Consider the following 19,095-nt stretch of genomic DNA (forward strand, 5'->3'; position numbering starts at 1 on the left):
ATTGATAGGTCGCTGGTTAGTTGTTTGGTTTCGTTTGTTTTTGTTTTTTCGTTCAATTGCTGAATAATACAGAGGGGAATGTCAATGTTTTTGTCTCTTCCTGAATGAAGAACTATTAATGTGTATTTGCCAATGAGTGTCAATGTTATTTTCTAATCGTCAGCGAGCGATTGTCAATGTTAATGTTTATTCGTCAATGTTTCGCGACTGTCACATGCCATCCTATGCCCGGGGGATGCTCAAATAAACCACCGGATTGATTTCCGTCTCAATGTCACTCGCCAGGATGAGAGAGGGCAGCCGGCGATGACGCGGCTGAGCGGCCTCCTTTTCCCCCGCCTCGTCCATATTGACGTCGTCCTCCGGTTCAGGCTTTACCACGGCGGTGGTGGGCGCGAGCGGTGCCGATTGTCGCTCCTCCCCACCCTGCTCCACCCCCAGCTCCTTGACCCTACATGCGGACATCACAGACGAGAACAAAGGGCAGACCGCCTTGACACCGCAGCCCTCCCAATACTGATGACTCATTCCACCCCTAGGATTTGTGTGGTGTGTGTATGTGTAGTGACTGGAAAGGTCACTGTTTGGTGCCAGGCTTGCGAGACCACGGCGGGATGTATACTGTTGTGTGTACACCCCAGACACGGGGTGTAGTACCAGCCCTAGTGCGGGCTTGGGTGAGCGCTGGTTAAGCGCGGTGGCACCACGCACAGCGTGCGGTGCGGGCTCCCTTTGAGAGAGCGAGAGAGTCAGCCAGCTAGGGTTACGTTGGGGGCATGATATTCTGGCTGACCTGGGGACATGTGACAGGATGATACTGGAGGAGGGCAAGGGCGATAGAGATCGAGAAGGTGGGCGGGGCAAGAGGCGGAGCCAGCCCCAGCCCGGCCCGATATAAGGCCCCCCCCCCCCCCCGTGAGGGGCTCGGGGTTCTTACTGTTGGAGAGGCAGGAGATCCACGTCAAGCTTCTAGCCCAGGGGTGTCCAAACTTTTTTTCCCAAGGGCCACATACAGAAAAATATACGAAGGACTGGGCCACTCACTAGACGTGAGGTATACTGCCTCACTTCTCATGCACTAATATTGGCAAAATCAATCAAATGCAGGTAAATTACGTTTGATAATTGAACATGTTTAAAGAAAAAAAGCCTCCATCATTAATTTTTTTACAATAAAGTTGGCAGGTCATTCTCTCAGTGACAGCCTCAGATTGGTTCTTAGGGTGCTGATCCGCCTTCATTGTCCTGTATGAAGGGAGAGACAAGAAGAGAAATAGGGGATGTGGATATTTCAAGCTTATTACACAAATAAATTATTGGGCTTGTTAACACATCAACTAATGTTTGCTAAAAAATTGTCATCAACTTTAATTGACTGAATTTATTAAGTAATTGGGCTTATTAACAAATGAAAACTGCGTGTTAAATTTTTTACTTACCTGTAATGGGAAGAATGTTGCGCTCAGTGGGAGCAGTGATGCTGCGCTTTGGTCTGAAGGATAGCTGGCAGGTCAGGAGTAAGTTTGGTAGTTGAGATCCGAAGGACGTCACGGAGATCGCTGTCGGTCGTTCTGGTTCTCAGTCTGCTTTTGTTCAGCGTTAACAGAGAGAATGTCCACTGACAGATGTATGTTGAGCCGAACAGACTCATCATTCGTTTTGCGTGGCGTCTCATCAGAGGAAACTTGGCCTTTTCCAAGCTCCGGTAGAAGTCAGGTAGGGAGAGAAGCTAATGCTGATTCTTCAGAGAATCATCACACTGAATTTCGATCAGTTCTAATTGCAGACTCTCCTCCACTTCTTTTGCATCCATTGAAAACGGAGCCGCAAACAGTGTGATTTCCTTCTCAATGACAGAAATATCTTGGAAGTGCTGACTTAATTCTGTCATGAGAGATGTGATCACAGACACATATTCTCCCATTGTTGCAGAGAGCTTGGCATTTGGAAATGTGCATTTGATTTTGGTCAGCGTGGGGAAGTGCGCTACATTGAAGTTGCGCAGTTGTGACTCGAAGAGACGGAGCATCGCATGGAATGCTTTCATGTGCGCATACAGCTGTGGTACCAGCTGCTCTTTGCCTTGTAGTCTCTTGTTCAGGGTGTTGAGATGATCAGTGAGATCAACTAAAAAAGCCAGGTCTGCCAACCATAAAGGGTCACTGATCTCATGGAGAGGTCTGCCCTTTTCTTTCAAAAACTTGTCGATATTTGATCTCAGGGAATAAAACCGCTGCAGCACAGAGCCGCGACTGAGCCAGCGCACTTCAGAATGATAGAGTAGGTCCCCGTATTCAGCGTCGACATCAGAGAGGAACGCTTGAAATTATCTGTGGTAAAAGCCCTCGTGCCCGAATTATGTTGACAGTTTTCACAACTGTGTTCATCACATCGCCAAGCTGGATTATCTTGGCACAGAGGGCTTCTTGGTGGATGATACAGTGCATTTTGACAGCCTCACCTCCGCTCTCCCGCACCTTGGCACTCACCATAGAGGCCATTCCTTTGCGCTCGCCTGTCATTGCTGGAGCCCCATCCGTTGTAATTCCACACAACTTGTCCCATTTAACTCCAGCCTGGTCAATTGCATCTGACACAGCTTCAAACATGTCCTTCCCAGTTGTTGTCCCCTTTAGACTCCGAAGATCGAGCAGTTCCTCCGTAATGCAAAAATTATCAACTCCCCGCAAAAAATGAACAGCTGTGCAGTGTCCGTGGCATCTGTGCTCTCATCACATTCAATCGAGTAAAAATCGAAAGCACAAGCTTTATCTGACACTTGTAGTTTTAAGTTAGCCGACAAGTCTTCAATTTGCCGCACAACCGTATTTCTGGAAATACTAACAACGTTGAAATCCTGCATTTTCTCCGGGCACAAAATTCCCATGACTTTAGTGAGGCACTGTTTGATGAAGTCACCGTCTGAGAAAGGTTTCCCGTGTAGGGCAATGAGTTGAGCTACTTCATAACTGGCTATTGTTGCATTTTCTTGAGCTTTGTTAGCACGAAAAAAAACCTGCTGCTGCATTAGCAGGCTAGTTGCCATTTGCTTTACCTTCTTCTGCTCGGTGCCAGTGTAGGACGTGAAGGTCTGATGTTTCGTTTCATAATGCCGTCGTACATTGTACTCTTTTATCACGGCAAGACTCTCACTACAAATCAAACAAACACACTTCCCCTTGGTTTCTATGAAAAAATATTCATTTTTCCACTGAGTCTGAAATTTTCTGCACTCGCCTGCAATCTTGCGTCTCTTCGGTTCCGGCATTTCTGGTGACCCTGAGCAAATTTTTTCTTCGATTGCTTGCTTTGTGGAGATGCTGCCTTGTTCAAGACAATAGCGCCACCTAGGTTTTAAACTAAAAAGTTCAATACAGTGGGCCATAGTCCATTATATTTTTAGACTTTGATATGGGCCAATTAAAAATGGATGGCGGGCCGCAGTTGGCCCACGGGCCGTAGTTTAGACACCCCTGTTCTAGCCTCTAGCCACACGGTCCGGGACCCAGCTTGTGGTCCGGACCGGGATAGTGGAACCGTGTCTAGTTCCGCCGTAACGTGGTTAGGTGGGTGGTAACCACCCGTGGGTATGTTGTGTTAATAGCCCTGGAGTATGTTGTGCAAATAGTTAATAAACGTGTTGCTCCCAAGACAACGTCTGCGACTCAGTTGGACTCGCTACATATGTACACACGTGCATGTGTGTATGTGCATAACCTTATGGCAAGAGGTAGTGTGGTGTTTAGCGCACTGCGCTACGAACTTGGAGACCCGAGTTGGATTCCCGCTCACGGCCAACAAAACCGGTGACGATGATCTCAAGCGGTCCTGGTCTTCCCCTAGGTCGACTCAGCCGCAAATGAGTACCTGGTGCAATGCGTAGATATCGCCACGAGGGAGACAAATGCAGCCGGGTACAGTGCTGGCCACCCTGCCCCCTCATGTGCCATGCCAATTTTCATAGGTGCTTGCTAACAGCACCTGTCCCTACCGTCTGACAGGGCTATATGGGGGATCTTTGTCTTTGTCTACGTAACCTTATGGGAGGAGTGGCAGTGCAGTGCTACAAACTCGGCGACCCGAGTTCGATTCCCTCTCACGACCAATAATGGTGGCCAATATTTTAACCAATTATGGGCCTCCCCCTCGGTCGACTCGTGCTTAAAATGAGTACCCGGTGCGGCGTGTAAACGTTGCCACTCGGGACAGAAAGGCGGCTAGGTGTGGTGCTGGCCACCCCACTCCCTTCATGTGCCGGTGACAGCCTTCAATAGGTGGTCACAAACAACACTTGCCCCAGCGTACCCCACATTCGGCACTACAATTCACACCCCCCTTCCCCCGGTGATTTGCCTCACCTGTCTGCGTATCGCAGCGTGTTGTTCGTGTGGTCACAGGAGCTCATCGCAGGAGAAATCATGGCGATCTGCAGCATCCACACGCGAGCACAGCGAGAGAAGCGGGCAGCGAGTGTGTATTCTATGTGCACAAAGCGGTAGTGGTGTCCCGGTTAGCGCTACGCTGCGCTGTGAACCCAGCCACTCGAGTTCCATTCTCGCTCACGGCCAACACCAGTGACAATAATCTAAACTGGTTCTGGGCCTCCCTAGGTCGACTCAGCCTCAAATTCGTACCTGGAGCAGTGCGGAAACATTGCCACTAGGGAGACAAAGGCAGCCAGGAGCGGTGCTGGCAACCCCTTTCCCTCGTGTGCCGTGCCGGCCTTCATAGGTGCTCGCTAACAGCACTTGCCCCTACAGCAGGTACTCATTTACTAATGCTTTATTATTTATTTACCAGGTAAGCCCGTCTGAGCTATATACAGTAAAACCTTGGATTGCGAGTAACTTTGTCTGCGAGTGTTTTGCAAGACGAGCAAATTTTTTAAATAAATACTAATTTGATAAACGAGCGAAGGTCTTGCAATACGAGTAGCACGTATACGCTTTGTACTGCCGAGCGTCACGTGATCACAACTGATATACGAGTGCTTTGGATTACAAACACGTTTCCGGAACGAATTATGCTCGCAATCCAAAGTTTTACTGCAGCTCTTTTACAGAAGCAACCTGCCCACAAACTCAACGAAATGGCTCATCATGTGGAACCTTAGAGCAGCCAAATACTCTAAACACGCATTTCTAAACGTGGACGGAAAAACTTGACAACCCAAAGAAAATTCCACGCAACCACAGGGAGAGACGTGCAAACTCTAAATACACAGGCGTCAGGGTCGGGATCAAACTCACGACCTCCTGCATACCAGGCGAGAGAGTTAACATCTCCTAGCCACCACGGGGCCCCGAGTCAACATAGGGCAGATGCCCAGGACCAGTTTAGATAATCGTCAATGATGGTGTTGGCCGTGAGCAGGAATTGTACCCGGGTCGCTGGGTTAGTTACGTAGCGCGCCAACTATTGCACTACCGCTCCCCACAAACGCTAATGCACATGCACGCGCACACACACGTACCATGCAGGTGCGGGAGTTCTCCCCGATGAACGAGTCCCTCAGCACCTGGGTGAGTTTGCTGCCGCGGAATGGCGTGTATGCCTTGTTCTGGCCCAGCGCTCGGATGCACTCCTACACAAGCGCACGTCGACACGTGAACGCACGCAGCACACGCATGTACAACAACAACAACCGCCGCTGCCATACGCCACCAAGTGGCAGCGACGTCACCACGGCACTTGTGCCAGGCTGTGCGCACTTTTAGGGTCACGTGGAGTGTCGAACGCCTGCTGGCAGGAGGTCACGGGACAAACCAAGGTGCCATGGTTTGACCAACTGAGATGGCCGATGCACCACCTGTGCCTCCGACTGTGCCAACTTGCTGCATTTTACCCGTCCGGCGCCATGCTCGTTGTTGTGAGCGTCGCTCCTCTGCCTTCCATTGTTGCTGGAGCGCGTCTGCCCCCAACTGCCCAGTAGTGTCCTTCACGAGCCTCTTCCACAGAAGCCAATCTTGACACCGCTGCTACCAGTCATTGGCAAGTCCACTCAGCTCCACACTCTCATACCACATAATTCCATCTCTTGTCGAGCCCGTGCCATACCCGTTTAGCACCCTCACGCAGACACGTGCGCGTCCTCATGGAAACGAGGCAAAGCCAACAAGCCCGTAGTGTCAGATAGGGGGGCATTCTGAGCCCCCCACCATTCTCAAAATTTTGGTACAATAAAGCAATGGGCATTACAGCCTTTGTTCACATGCATAGCAAGTTTGAGGAGCTTGAGCAGATCGTATAATTACTCATTCTGTTTAGCTTTAACTGTTTGTCAAAAAGTATGTTTAATATTATCCGTGTCGCACCCCTCTTACATTGTGTATTCCCGCCCCCTCCACTCCCCCTTTAAACAAGGTCATGCAGTAACAGGGTTAACAGCCATGGGCAGTGACCCCCTTGACAATCTGTGCAGGGTAGTGTCCCGTTTATACAATAGGAGATAATATTCATATTCTTAGCTCTTTCGGTAAAGTCACGTTGAAGGGAAACAATAAAATAATAAAATATATATAAAACAATAAAAATTCTCACGACGTTTCGACCATAACACAACCGGTCGTCATCAGGTGTGTCGGTTTGCGTAAATTTATTTATTTTTAAATGGCGTATTTATTTATAAAAAAAACCGTCAGCGCCACGCACAGCGATTTGGCAGTTTATTTAGAAGGACTAGTCCATCTATGTTCTGAAAGGAGGAGGGGGGAGACGAAAAATTAATGTATGCTGTCTGAAAGCCACCGTAAGCGTGAACAATCAATTAAGACCTGAAATGGTTTATCAAATCTTTCCAATGATTGCTAAGCCAGAATCCATCTTCTCGGTTGAAATTGTCTCTGTGCTTGTATATGTGGATAGCCTTATGAACGAATCTCTTATGGTAGCCAGATGGCTTACAAAGAACCTCTGTCTTGGAAAAGTCAATGTCATGTGAGCCTACTGAATTATAACAATGATCTGCCACGGCCGAGGTGTTGGTCCTACCGTGTTTAAGGTCTGCTTTGTGTTCACGAATGCAGTCCGAGACATGGCGTTTGGTTTCTCCAATGTAACTACTACCACAGAGGCAACTTAGTTTGTAGACACCAGGGTACTGTATGTCCGGAATCACATCTTTTACAGACGGAACCAGATCACGGATTTTATGTAATGTGTTGAAACGGAACTGGATCTTGTGTTTATTCAAGATTTTGGAGATCTTTTTTGTGATCCCCGCAATGTAGGGTAAAGTGATGGTTTTGAAAGGCTCCTCAAGAGGGTCCTTCTTCATGGTTTGAGTGATAGCTTTGCGGATTGTATAGTCGGAGTAACCATTAGCCTTAAGAGCTTGGTGTACGTGCTTGAGTTCACTGCCTATGTGTTCCTGGTCGGATATGCATTGGGCTCTATGTTACAGAGTCTTGATGAGAGAGTTCTTCTGTGATGGTTGGTGGTGGGAATCCGGTTTCAGATAAGCATCTGTATGGGTAGCTTTCCTGTAGACAGAGTGGCTCATTGAACCATCAGGTCTCTTTTTAATTGATTGTTCACGCTTACGGTGGCTTTCAGACAGCATACATTAATTTTTCGTCTCCCCCCTCCTCCTTTCAGAACATAGATGGACTAGTCCTTCTAAATAAACTGCCAAATCGCTGCGCGTGGCGCTGACGTTTTTTATAAATAAATATGCCGTTTAAAAATAAATACATTTATGAAAACCGACACACCTGATGACGACCGTTTGTGTTATGGTCGAAACGTCGTGGGAATTTTTATTGTTTTATATATACTTTATTATTTTATTGTTTCCCTTCAACGTGACTTTACCGAAAGAGCTAAGAATATGAATTACTGCAGTCACGAAAGCTTTAAATCAAAATTCAACCGCCTCTACGGGGAGGGTTTTCACATAACTTTAAGATCCTTCAACAAACTCCGGGATAAAAAGGCTCAGCTGATCGAGTCTCTCACCTTTCTGAAGAGATGCCGCGACTCTGGGGTAATACCAATCGCATTTACACTGACCTCTGCTGCTGTAACTTCTTCTAATGCGAAACGAATTATTTTAAAAACTAGCTTAGCTCTTATCTCAGAAAAAATCAGACTTATACGCACCGAACTAGATCAGTTAGACAAGACACTCTACGAATCACACTTATCATTGACGGCAACAATGTCCACATCGGAATGGGAACATGTAGACAATATGACTGCCTCTTCAGCTGCTACTATGTCGACCAAATGTAAGGACAACCTGATTTCCAAATTTAACCTCCTCTTCAACAAAAGACCGGACCCACACACCAAAAAGTTAGACGTTAACAAAGTCGTAATTAATCGCAGTAACAATTCTATTTCCGATGGTCTGAAATCCGTTTTAGATAAAGGTCTAAACTTTGCAGTCACACCTAAACACATACCAGTTAATGATATAATTGCCCAAGTAAACGTTGCTCTCAGGGGCCTGGGTCACATCGCTGCAGACGTAGCAAGATCTGAAATCGCTGCAACCCTCAAAAACGCTAAGATGCCAGCTAGCAACCTCAGCAAAGATGAGCGTTTTGAATTATATAAATGAAAAAAGAGGGATGATATTGTAGTCCTCTCAGCTGAAAAGGGCAATACTACTGTCATCATGGATAAAATAGAATACAACAACAAAATTAAAGAATTACTCGACGATGGTAGTTATACAAAAATAAAAAGAGATCCCACCAACAGCCTCGTCACACAAACCAACAAAATAATTTCTGATTCAACCGCATTAATTGATCAATCTAAACAGTTTTCGTTGAAACCTTCTGCTGCCAGGCCACCAAGATTATACGGCTTACCAAAAATACATAAAGTAGATACACCCCTTCGACCCATCGTCTTTACTATCAACTCCCTCACCTACAAACTGGCTCATTTTTTGTCTGAAATCCTGCGTCCTTTCACTGGAAAAAACACCTCTGTGGTACAAAATTCTACTCACCTGGTATCGACAATCAAGGGTATTTCCCTGTCCTTAGACGACCTGCTTGTCAGTTTTGATGTAGTTTCCTTATTCACCAAGGTTCCTGTACCTGACTCCATCGCAATCATTGAAGACTTGGTTCATCAAGGACTAAACACTGAGGTACCCCCCCCTGGTGAGACACTGTTTAACCAATACATACTTCACTTGGAATGGAACTTTCTACAAACAAACTGAGGGCACCCCAATGGGCTCCCCCCTATCTCCGGTTATAGCTAACATTTTCATGGAGAAATTTGAGACTGACGCCATCCAGACTGCCACTCTGCGCCCAACCTTATGGAAGAGGTACGTGGATGACACTTTTGTCATCTGGCCACATGGCCGGCCTGCTCTAGACCAATTCTTCGACCACATCAATTCCATACACCCAGCCATCAGATTTACCATGGAAGTCGAAAAAGATGGCAAGCTACCTTTTTTGGATGTCCTAATTAAAAAGAGACCTGATGGTTCAATGAGCCACTCTGTCTACAGGAAAGCTACCCATACGGATGCTTATCTGAAACCGGATTCCCACCACCATCCATCACAGAAGAACTCTCTCATCAAGACTCTGTATCATAGAGCCCAATGCATATCCGACCAGGAACACATAGGCAGTGAACTCAAGCACGTACACCAAGCTCTTAAGGCTAATGGTTACTCCGACCATACAATCCACAAAGCTATCACTCAAACCAAGAAGAAGGACCCTCTTGAGGAGCCTTTCAAAACCATCACTTTACCCTACATTGCAGGGATCACAAAAAAGATCTCCAAAATCTTGAATAAACACAAGATCCAGGTCCGTTTCAACACATTACATAAAATCCGTGATCTGGTTCGGTCTGTAAAAGATGTGATTCCGGACATACAGTACCCTGGTGTCTACAAACTAAGTTGCCTCTGTGATAGTAGTTACATTGGAGAAACCAAACGCCATGTCTCGGACCGCATTCGTGAACACAAAGCAGACCTTAAACACGGTAGGACCAACACCTCGGCTGTGGCAGATCATTGTTATAATTCAGTAGGCTCACATGACATTGTCTTTTCCAAGACAGAGGTTCTTTGTAAGCCATCTGGCTACCATGAGAGATTCGTTCATGAGGCTATCCACATATACAAACACAGACAATTTCAACCGAGAAGATGGATTCTGGTTTAGCAATCATTGGAAAGATTTGATAAACCATTTCAGGTCTTAATTGATTGTTCACGCTTACGGTGGCTTTCAGACAGCATACATTAATTTTTCGTCCCCCCCCCTCCTCCTTTCAGAACATAGATGGACTAGTCCTTTTAAATAAACTGCCAAATCGCTGCGCGTGGCGCTGACGTTTTTTATAAATAAATACGCCATTTAAAAATAAATTTATGCAAACCGACACACCTGATGACGACCGGTTGTGTTATGGTCGAAACCTCGTGAGAATTTTTATTGTTTTATATATATATATTATTATTTTATTGTTTCCCTTCAATGTGACTTTACCGAAAGAGCTAAGAATATGAATTACTGCAGTCACGAAAGCTTTAAATAAAAAAATAGGAGATAACTTACGTTGAAATGAAACATGGATTTAAAGCAATAAAGAGGTAATAATGTACCTGTCAATCAACGGGTCGGATAGCCTAGAAATCATTTACAGGATCCCCATTGATTTCCATGGAGATTTTTAGATGCAGTTAGCAGCCCTGCACAATGTAGGGCTTCTTTACGACAATACCACAATTTGACCATAATGCACCACGCTGGCGAATTAAGGTAGGTGAATGTGCGGAGCATAGATGCGAGAGCCTAGGAGGTACAGCGCAACAATGGACTTTGCTGCTATGTCCCCCCGATACCCATGACGTGGCCTCTCAAAAGCCCAAGGACACATATTTTATACATTTTGGTCACCCCTCCCAGCATTGTCCAGGCTCAAACCCGATTGGCTTCCAGCATCTGATATCAAGTGCATTCTGGGTGATTATGCCATAGACAGAGTGTGACATTGGAGCGAAAATTGCACTGGAGCCAACGGCGCTGCTGCAGTTGTAGTTACGTTTGGGGAGGGCCTGTCCATAGTGGGGTGCGGAGCCCCAGGGTAAATATTACACCGCGTGGGGCCGCTCGAGGCCTTCAAACTAAATTATTACATCTGACACCGTGATGTCGAAGTGCGTGGCCCCCCACCCCCAAAACGCTGGGCACGGGACGGTCGTCCCGATTCGCCGTACCGCTAAGAGATGGCTCTGCATTTGGTCCCCAAGTCTCTGCACCGCACTGGTGGAGAGATGGCCAAGCGGTATGGCGTTTGCTGCAGCTGTTGACAGTTAGAATCTAGCGGCCGCCCTTGCTTAATACCGCAGGTGTATCAACCCTAAAAATACACGGTCGGCTTCGCAGCGGACGTTAAAGATCCGGCGACGTCATGTACACGAGCAGGCCCATTGTGTGCCGGCGTCACGGTCCACATTTGCCAAATTTGCAAACGTACCCGCAAATAACTCGACTGGGATTATACCGGGGACTGGAAACTAAAAGAACAAGTGCCATTGTTTTTCGAATTCGTAAAAAAAAAACCTAAATATTCAAGAGCTTGTATTGCATGTGAATACAAGACACTGCTGAATAAACAATATCACGAAGCAGTCCTTAAAGAACCGCATGCCACTCCAGAGCCGCAGGTAATAACAATCATCAGTATGGGGGGGGGGGACTGCAAAAAAAGACTTGGCAGTACCGTCCTGAAAGCAAGTCACGAGACTCGGCGAGGGTTTGCTGGGCAAAAAAACAATCCAATAACAAACCTTCAGCGCCAGCAGGCTCTTGTTGATCTCGGCACCCTCGCGGCACATTTTCAGGTCGGAATTGCCCGTGTCGGCGCCGCGCTCGCTGCCGGCGAGATCCACGAGCGAGAACTTGCCGTGCAGGAGCTCGCCGCGCCTCAGTATCAGCTGGAAGATGGCGTGCGAGCGCGACGACGTCGCATTCGCCGATGTCTGGCCCGACGTCCTGTGCGCGCGTCACACGGGTTCCGCCCGCGTTAGCAAACCTAGAGGTCTGTGCCCCACGGAAAGCCTTTCCCGTTCCAAAACGCCTGCAAGTGGCGAACCTCGAAACGCACAAGCGGCTCGTACTCGTCGGAGAGAAACGTAGCGACACAATCGCCGCACTCTACGATATTCTGGTGCCAAACTGTGCCACACGCCCTCCCGCATGGGCCTTGTGGCAGCCTCGGTAACGATCTAGTTATTTTATTTTAGTTTTCATCATGTACACGTACGTCACCAGAAATCAATCAGAAGAAAAACTGATGATGTACACGTGCGGAACGGGAAAGGGTTAAGTTGTGTACACGCGTATAAATATATACGGACGTGCAGGCATTCCTCGATTCACGAAAGCGATGCGTTCCATCCAAAAAACACGGCGTAAAACAAAACGTTGTAAATCAGAATGTTTTTCTTTCGGAGTCATTCCAACTCTACTCCGAACCTAAAAATGCATACCTATATCACTTTTCACAATACAAAACAAATATTAACACAATTGGATACTAGTAATAGGTGTTTACCCTTCTAGCTGGCACAAAAACTGACACCTTTATACAAGGGGATCATGTTTGCAATAACCACAACACAAGCAGTCAAAAATGCAAACAAAAAGAAACAACTCTGATAATGATATTGGCACTGTCCTTGAATTTGATTGGTCCACACCCGAGACGGCTTTTCTTAGAGCCTAGTCTCCACTGGTGTTGGACCAGATGACACCATAAGGCGTACAACTCAAAAACAGCGCACTATCAGAGTATTGAGAGCTCGGGGTAAGCCTTTACATTATGAGACCTCCTTTGCCAGTAACAAGATATAGTAATAGGTTTTACCCTTTTAGCTGGCACAAAAACTGACACCTTTATACAAGGGACTAGGCTCTAAGAAAAGCCATTCCATTCATTCATACGCTCACACTCATTACATGCGCACGTCCTCACCTTCCCGCTGTAGATCTCAAAGAAGGTGGCGTACACGTGCAGATTCAGATGTCTGTAGTGCTTGTCTCCCTGCAGGTCAAACACATCCCGTGCTAGGCAGGATGGGGGAGGGAGGGTGGGAAAGTCAAAGAAAAATTATAAATTCCACCTATCATCATTATTTCTATGGGACCCTTATGCCAGTATCAAAATACTGAATGATTTAATTTATAGTTTTAACTATTCTTGACCATCGGTAATCATCCCTCCTAGACGTACATCGTCCTGCCCAAGCGCTCTTACTTTACTTGGGTGACCACCATGCACACATGGGTAATTATACGGCTATGGGGGTTAAATGCTGTGCAGCAGACGGCAGTCAAGCAAACCAAGTGTTGTACTGTATTTCTATGCTCTCACGTCTATGCTACCCACCATCAACAACACGCACTTATCAGCGGGGAAGGATAATGCTCGCGGCTGGCATCTCGCGAGGAGGCCCTCGTGAGCCTCTTTTGATAATTGTCACTATCGCCAGCATTTTATTTGAAGATTTCAGAGTCGCTTGCTCAGCTTTCTAACTAGAGCATACGTTCCATGAGACACCCAACACCAGCTCAAGATCCCAGGGGTGCTGGCTCGGTGATATGAAGTGGACATTGCCATCAAACCACTCAGCCACCTCCTCCAGTACTAATGTTGACTATGCCAGAACAGAGCTTTAAAATGATAAAGACAATTGCGCACCCCCCAACACCCCCCCGCCCCACCCCCCAAACTCAACAGATGGCATGGAATGTCTCGGCACATTTCCCCCCTACCCCACAGTTACTGGGTACAGTCCAGTGTGCAGTGACATCACCTACTTGCCATGGCGTAGATACCCTTGGTGCAATCCTGCGAGCGACCGATGAAATTTGCACCCATGGTCTGCAAATAGAAAACAAATAAAACTATACCCCCCCCCCACCATCAGCTATTCTCAAAAGATCCCTCCGCCTCCGGGAAGTTTTCCCGGTCGCCCCCTTTAAACGCCGCCAAAACTATGTTTGCACACAAGTAAAAACTCGGCGGAGCTAGGCGAACTAGGGAAAATAAAACAACTTTAAACGCCGACTTCGGACACGCACAAGCACACCGAACGCACGAGGTGAAGCAACCTTTCTGTGCGCTCTGCTCACCGCGCCAGTCACGTGACGCCAGGCACCCAATGATGGGCACGCGGACAGCATGGGGAATGAGCGGGCAGAGGGCTACAAATAATATAATTAAATAACAATCACATGCGGGGGGGGGGGGCATAGGAGGGTGTTAAGACGCAGACCGCGAAACGATAGCCTCTCGTGGAGTTGAGAATCTTCGGTTTTAATAGTGCGCACTCCCGTTCCCCAGAGGTTAACGGGCCGCGACCCCGTCGCAAGAACTGCTCCACCGCCAATGACGAAGGGCGACCGCGCGGTGGCCTAGAACTCACGTGGGTTTTGCCGCTTCCCATCTGTCCATAAGCGAAGCACGTGGCCATGCCCTTGTTGAAGATTGACTGCACCAATGGGTAGGCGGTGAATCTAAACAAAGAAACAGATCCCCCGTGTAGCCTGAACAGACTGTTGGGGCAAGTGCTGTTCGCGAGCGCCTATAAAAGCCGACACTGTGGCACACGCAAAGGGGTGTAAGGTGGCCAGCACCACGCTCGGCCGCCTTCGACTCCCCAGTGGTACTGCTTACACATCGCACCAGGTACTCATTTGAGGCCAAGTCAACATAGGGGAGGCCCAGGACGGGTTCAGATATGTCACTGGTGTTGGCCACGAGTGGGAATCAAACTCGGGTCGCCGGGTTTGTAACACTACTGTTCCCCAAACACAAAGGACTTGTTGCGGCAAGTGGTTAGCGAGCACCTAACACACACACACACACCCGGGTGGGGCATGGTGGCAGCAAGTAACCACACGCACAGGCACACAGACACATGTGACACATGCACGTGAGCAATTGCAAGGACACAAAGATTCATCACCCACCCTCACTTGATGCAGTGCACTTGCCACATCTAATTTCAACAGCCATTTACAGCTTCAAATCAGACCAGCTGTTTTAACAACCCTATTTATCTAAAGTGTTTTAAAGGGCACACGGCCCCTAGTATAGAACTAAATCTGGTAGCCCTGAGCTCCAGGGTTTAAGCCCGGGGGGGGGGGGGGGGGGGTGGATGGGTGGGGTTCGATGTCTCTGATTAGCAAGGTTGGCTACCTACGACGCGAAAGAAGTTCAACGTCACAGCAAGGACCAAGGCCATGGGGTCGGCAACCCGTGGCTCCGGAGTCGTATGCGGCTCTTTAAGGACTGCTTCGTGACGTTATTTCTTGGGGACCGCAGTCTCCTATTCACGCGCATTGCGGCCCTTGACATTTTTTTTTCTCTACCGAATTTGACAAAAACGGCTCCTCTTGTTACTTTGGTTGCCGACCCCTGACCTAGGCGCTGTATAATGCACTGCTGATTGAAGGAAGAGTGTTCATGTGTGGCAATGGCTCAATGGGGTGGTGGGTACGGGGGGGGGGGAGTGGCAGTGGGTGGGCAGCGGCGGTGGCAGCGACCCAGCCGCGCCGTCTCACTTGTAGACGATTTCGTTGGAGGTCGACTCGTCGAAGGCGTAGTCGAAGCGGAACGTCTGGTTCTCCAGGTACTTGGTGAGGTCAACCTTGTGTTTGGGCTCGTGGACCATGAGCACATCGCGGCTGGGCACCGTCACCACATCAATCTCCTTCTGCGCCAGCTCTGGGTCACGCGTGCGCAGACACCACCAACGGGATCGTCGTCCGATTTCGCTATTGATTTTCGGGTCACATCGCGCAGGTAAAAATGGGTGTCGTAAGCAATTCACAGAATTTAATGAACCGTTAAGATTGTTGTGAATTGCTCGACAGCACACCGGATATGCTGAAGCAGTAAGAGACTGGCACACGTTTGCTCACGTTACAACTTTTATAAATTGGGTGTGTTGGGTGGTGGAGGGTGTACGACACACATGTACTTAAGATGACCGGACCGATACAAAATTATGAACCATAATATTGGTCGCAAAATGCCTAGGCATTAAATTTCAGCCATCATCATCGTAAAACCGATTATAGAAATATTTGTCAACAGCTCTTGCATGCGGTCTTAGCGGGGGTGGGGGGGGTAGCGTGGGGGGGAGTAGCGGGGGGGGGGGGTACTACGTATTGTTCGGTATGTGACTGCAAATGAGTCTTGAAATGCTACACAATAAACATTCAACTAGATTGCAAACTCGTTTCTTTAGCACTGATTTGTTTAAATCGTTGTCCTTTCCCCACACCTCTGATGGCACGATTGGCTACTAATGGTGCAAAAGAAGTTCAACATGCATACAATTATTCCTGCGATAACACACGGGCATCATCAGTCGTGAGTGCAGACAGCTGAGGTTTGTCTACAGGACGAATCGCTGAACTACTTGTGTAATTCCCGTTATCTTCTTTGGTTCTTTCGGTAAAGTCACGTAGAATGAGAATAAAGTAATAAATTGAGAATGTTATTGCGTTATTTTATTTTATCAATTTATTATTTTATTCTCATTCTACGTGACTTTACCGAAAGAACCAAAGAAGATGAATCCTTGCAGTCACGAAAGCTTTAAATCAAAATTTAATTCCCGTTGCACTGCAAAATTGACTACATAGCCTCCCTTCCACCCTCCCACCCCCTCTCCCACCCACGCCCCACCTCCCACCCACGAGTACCTTTTTTGTTGAGTGGGCGCTTTCTGACGCAGACGCAGATCTTTCGCTCCTCCACCTGAATAGAGCCAAGGTTCGCACGGTATAAAGTCAGAGTACTGAAAGAACGGAACTTGTATCGTACCAGGTAAGGCCCACTGAGCTATGTAGCTCTTTCCAGAAGCGACTTGGCCACAAGTGATAGCTGAACGAAGCGGCTTATCACGTGGAAATGTGTAGCAGCCAAAATAATACTCTAAACGCACGTTTAGAAATGGAGAGAAAAACCGGAGCACCCGGGAAAAAAAATTCGTGTGACCACGGAGAGAACATGGAAACGCCAAATATACAGGCACCAGGGGTCGGGACTGAACCCACCGACCTCCTGCATACTAGGCGAGATAGTTAACAAGGCATGGGGAGGGGGGGCCTTCAAGAACCTGGTCAAAGATGGAGAGTGGACGGTAGTCGAGGTTGGCACGGTATTCCTGGATCATCTTCAGGAACACCCAGTGAGGACCATTAGCTGTCTGTGTTTTAAATGAACACGGCACATGCAGGACATCACATGCACATGCAACATGAGCACGTGGCACAGGTTTGCAAGTGGCTATTATTAGTGTTCGTTCCACAACCTCCATTGATCCATTGACATATGAACCTGATGGCAGGACCCCGGGGTCCCATAAGCCCCCGGCTCTCGCATGAACTGCATTGCGACGTCATTTAATGTCTGAAGGCGACCGATTCGGCAATCTATTCCTCTCGATGAGCTCTGCACGATGCGCTTATCAAAGTTTCAAAGTTTTGTTCCTTCTGCGCATTCGTCCTCGCTGCGCTTGGACGACACGGCAACAGAACGATCCGCGCCAGGTGGGTCGCGGCGTTTTATGTGCGCGGTGGGACGGAGTCGCCAAAAGTAAATTAGTTCATTGCGATTTTGACTTCCGTTTATTCGGGACCCCGGGGTACCCACCATGAGGTTCATATGTGCACCCCACTAAAATAATACGGAGAAATGACGGTGAAAAGAACGTTTTATTTCAAAGCTTTTTTGTGGCTCTCGCCACACTCAATGCACTTTATAAATCCCTTTGACATTCTCCTTTGTCATGTATGCAAGCCATCGGTTTCGCAATATTCAATCACCCTTTCGAGAAGACTTGTTATTGAAACATCACAGGTGTATCAATACAGTGATCGACCTGTGTACAACATTACAATGTACATGTACAGCCCTTTAATAATGTATTTGGTCACTCTTCCATCTATTTTACAATTTGATGCAGAACGGCCGATTCTGTACAATATCTTCGCTTGCAGTTGCATATGACGTCAGTTTACATTCGAGTGAAATAATTACCCTAATTCCATGTCAATGTTTACATCACTACACTTTGCTGTGAACGGTTTTAAATGTCATTTGTCAGAAGATAACCTTTGTTAAAGGAATTTAATCGAGTTTAATATTGATTCATGTCCGTGCGTTCTTTTTCTTATTCCATCTGCGACGCTATTGCTTGCTCTTTGGTTCTGTCGGTAAAGTCACGTAGGTAATTTTATTAAGTTTTTACCTACGTAAGTTTACCGAAAGAACCAAAGAATATGGATCCGTGCAGTCACGAAAACTTCAAATCTAGAATTAACCACGCTATTGCTTGTTTCCTCTGATTTCTCTTCACTTCGTAGTTGCACGTGATTATTTGTTATTCGCTTTTGTAATTTTGATGACTCGGGGTCCACACTCCCTGCAAGTGAATCTCTCCGTTCTCTCGAGGATTCACCTGCTCATTAGAAATTAGTGGAGGGCCTCAAAATTCGATGACCCGGTACATCCTCTGTATTGATGGCTTGTATGTTGTCAGTGGCTTAAATGCGTGTTGATGCACTGGCTTTGCATATGTGCAGATAAGCCAGACGAGCGGTCCACTCCAGTCATGGATGACTCCTATGGCAACGTAGCAGCGGATCATGTTAAAATTGAGTCCTATGAAGGTACGGCTTGAACACCATTGTGTATACAATATCACCACATTAATTGCAAGCTATGTAAACTCTTTTACTGTTACTTGATGTTACTGTTTATATGCTATCCATAATAGAGGTTATTTTGAGCTACATCGTGTAAATCAAAATGCGTCGTTAAACCCACCACCACACGACACGGCCAATTAATAATGTTTGTCACATAAACAAAACTGTACTCGAATTGTAAACGTTGTGGGTTTTACCCTTCAACGCACCGGTGTGCTGAACTAGTAACGAATTGGCAGGTTCTGTTTACGGAACAAACCTTACTAATTAGTTGTCTGGTGGTAGAGAGCTTTAACGACACATTTATATTTACACGATCTAACCCAAAAACTTCCGTTATGGATATTGGTCGCGAAAGCCCACGTGTTAA

General features: G+C 47.2%; 1 pseudogene; it reads right to left on the reverse strand.

The window, feature by feature from the left end:
* On the reverse strand, positions 1–17,188 carry LOC142905358 (kinesin-like protein KIF2A; annotated as a pseudogene).
* Between the last annotated feature and the right edge of the window lie 1,907 nt (positions 17,189–19,095).

This window comes from Petromyzon marinus, chromosome 1, assembly GCF_048934315.1.
Source record: "Petromyzon marinus isolate PM22_M1 ecotype Great Lakes invasive population chromosome 1, UKy_Petmar_22M1.pri1.0, whole genome shotgun sequence".
Taxonomy (NCBI): Eukaryota; Metazoa; Chordata; class Hyperoartia; order Petromyzontiformes; family Petromyzontidae; genus Petromyzon; species Petromyzon marinus.